The sequence below is a fragment of the Leptonychotes weddellii genome, chromosome X (genome assembly GCF_054177405.1).
Source record: "Leptonychotes weddellii isolate Sample4059 chromosome X, ASM5417740v2, whole genome shotgun sequence".
Classification (NCBI taxonomy): Eukaryota; Metazoa; Chordata; class Mammalia; order Carnivora; family Phocidae; genus Leptonychotes; species Leptonychotes weddellii.
In genome coordinates, this window is record NC_138385.1 from 37,022,754 (window position 1) to 37,025,781 (window position 3,028).

Below are 3,028 nucleotides of genomic sequence, written 5' to 3' on the forward strand. Positions count from 1 at the left end.
TAACATAATAAAATTTAAAAAAAAAGAAATGTAAGGATAAACCGTTATAATGTTAATAAAATTAAGTGATCAGTTTCTAGAACCAAAAAAAATAAAAAATAAAAAAATAAAAAATCTTTAAAAAAATAAAAGCAATGGGATAAATAGCTAGTTTCCTGGAACGAGAGATTTGCTACATTCTAAATGTACTTCTATCTCAACCTGGGCTCAGATACTTATTAGCCATGTGATTTGGGGCTAGTTTCTTTTCTTTTTTTTTTTTTTTTAATTTTGGACATATGGGCAAGTTTAATTACCTGCTACACCATCCAGAAGGAAATATGTGGTAAAAGGATAAAAACACGGTTCATAAACTTAGGAGACAGGCAGGCATTTTTAGACCACTTTAGGTTTAGACATTAACCAGACTGAACTATTTTTTAACATTTAAAATAAAACCTTAAAAAAAATAGAACTTTTTTACCACAATAAACAAAACAATGTATTAAATTTGACTTCCAGAAATGACCAAATTATTTTTTAAACATGATTTAATTTTTTTCACATTTCTTTGAATGTCAAGTTTTCTTTGGCAAATTTATCCAAAATACTAAATTTTCATTTTAGAACTTATTTTATATTTATATAACAGAGTGCCCTAAATTGATGTTCATCAAGATACCTTTCTCCAGGCCCTAATGGTTTCTACCCTCCTTTTAAAATGTATTATCTTTTAAGTTGTCATTCTCAAAAATATTCTGGAGAAAAAATTATGAATTAAACACCCATAAATTCTTCTTCATTTCTGTTACAGTGTAGCAATTTATCATCTAACCCACAGTGGTCTATCAACTGAGTAAAGCTGAGTTTGTTGTTCTCCTCAGACATAGCTGACTGCAACTCATAAAGTAACAGCTGGCTACAGCTTCTCCACGTCTGTATTAACACCTGTAACTGAGACAGGTCATTCTTTGATCTATCCATTTTGACCAGTTTTAGCCTCCGAAGAACGTCTTCTTTCTCCTCAATCTGCTTCACCAATTTTGTTCCTTCTTCACTTAATCCTTGTTTGGGAAGATCCTCATTCACAAAGTCACTTTGGAGATCACTGCAGGACTCAGTATCAAGAGATTTAGATACACATGCACTGATATTCTTGAAGGTATTTTTCAAATATGTACTTTCTTTGAATTCACCATCTATGTTTTTAAAATTTTCTTGAAGTTCCAAACAGTTTTCTTCTGTTGAAGATGCTGGTTTCTCAGGAAAAGTCTGATCATTTTCTTCATTCTCTACTTTAAGACGTTTCACCACACTGTAACAGGAATTAAATGAAGATCTAGTTTTCCTTAATCGTTCTCTAAGTGTTGCACTCATAGGTTGTTTTCTTGTGCTACTTGTACGGGGAGATGGTGGATTGGCGCAGGCCCGTGGAGTGCTAGGTAAAATCACAGCTGAGTCCGATGGGCTTTCCATCTTGAAAATGAAATCTTGGTTTACCTCTTAAACCCTAAAAAGCTGTGTGACTAGAACCAATGACCACCCAGGCCTGAGGAACAAGGAACACAAGTGCCTCTGTGTCGTTTAAGTAGCGAACAGACCCTCCCTCCGCCATCCCCAGAGAGCAGAAAACGCGCGCTGCCGCGGCGGGGCGGGGCCGCACCGGAGTTAGTTTCTTAATCTCTGTGTCAAAGTTTCTCATTTGTAAAATATGGTTATAGTAGTTCCTACTTTACAGGGTTGTAAGGATTAATTTAGATAATTTATGTACAACACTTAGCAAATTATCTGGCTCAAAATAAATAATAGTAGTAGTCATTACTGTTAATATCCCAGCATGCTATGAGAGGAAAAGAACAATCCCTTTATCTTCTCAGGGACTAGTGGCAGAGACTATTGGTGCCCACCAAATAGTCCATTTACTCTGTTACATTTCCCAGTCTTCTTTGCAGTTAGGGTAGACCTTGTGGATGGTTCTGACCAATTGAACTATGAGCAGAAGTAATGTGCCATTTAGAGGCTGAAGTAGGTAAGAACTGGTATGCTGTCTCCTTGTCTTTCTTCTCCATATCAGCCTTGCATGAGAGAGAAATAAGCCTTTGATCAATGCATCCATATTTATTTATTTTTTTAAAGATTTCATTTATTTATTTGTGAGAGAAAGAGAGCATAACAGGTGGAGCGGCAGGCAGAGGGAGAAGCAGGCTTCCCGCTGAGCAAGGAGCCTGATGTGGGACTTGATCCCAAGACTCTGAGATCATGACCTGAGCCGAAGGCAAACGCTCAACCAACTGAGCTACCCAGGTGTCCCTATTATCCATATTTAACAGATGAGGAAATTGAGGTACAAAGAATATAAGATCAAATTGGCTTCATATGCAGTAACATTTGGTCTCATGTATACCATCTAATAGGCCCTTCATGTAAACAAGGATTATGTTACCAAATTCACCATTGTATCTAATTTCCCTCATGAAACTATCTAATAAGTAGAGAAAAATAAAACCCTGTTTAGAGGAAGGTGCTAGGTGGTTGGTTAGATGCACTCACTAGCTAAGCAACTCTCCCACACTCCAGCCTCATCTATGAAATTCGGTGTCATGTCTTGGCAAAATGACAAACTTATCTACCATGGACATAAAGTGTTTTTCTTAAAGAGTCAACACAACAAATGATAGAATCACATACATTAAGGATCCCTTATGCAAAAGTCACAGAATTTTAGAAATGGAAATAGATATGAGAGGTCATGTCATCCAATGCCTACACTTTATACATGAGGAAACTGAGGACAAGTAAGGGGAAAAGGATGACCCCAAGATGATCAAGCTAGATCATGATAGTCCTAGGATAATAAACAACCCCTAGATCAGTAATCATTCCATTAATGCCCTACCACCTCTGACATATGACAATCTAAGTACACATGGTCTTGTTTCCACTTTTTTTGGTATGGGTCCATGAAGTTACATAAGAGGTTGAAACAGCACATCAGAATGAGCTGAGAGAAAGGCCTAGATTTCATTAAAATATGAGAAAAGCTTGTTAA

At 36.5% G+C, this 3,028-nt stretch overlaps 1 pseudogene; it reads right to left on the minus strand.

Moving 5' to 3' along the window:
• Window positions 1–756: 756 nt before the first annotated feature.
• Window positions 757–1,641, minus strand: LOC102731175 (swi5-dependent recombination DNA repair protein 1 homolog pseudogene; annotated as a pseudogene).
• Between the last annotated feature and the right edge of the window lie 1,387 nt (window positions 1,642–3,028).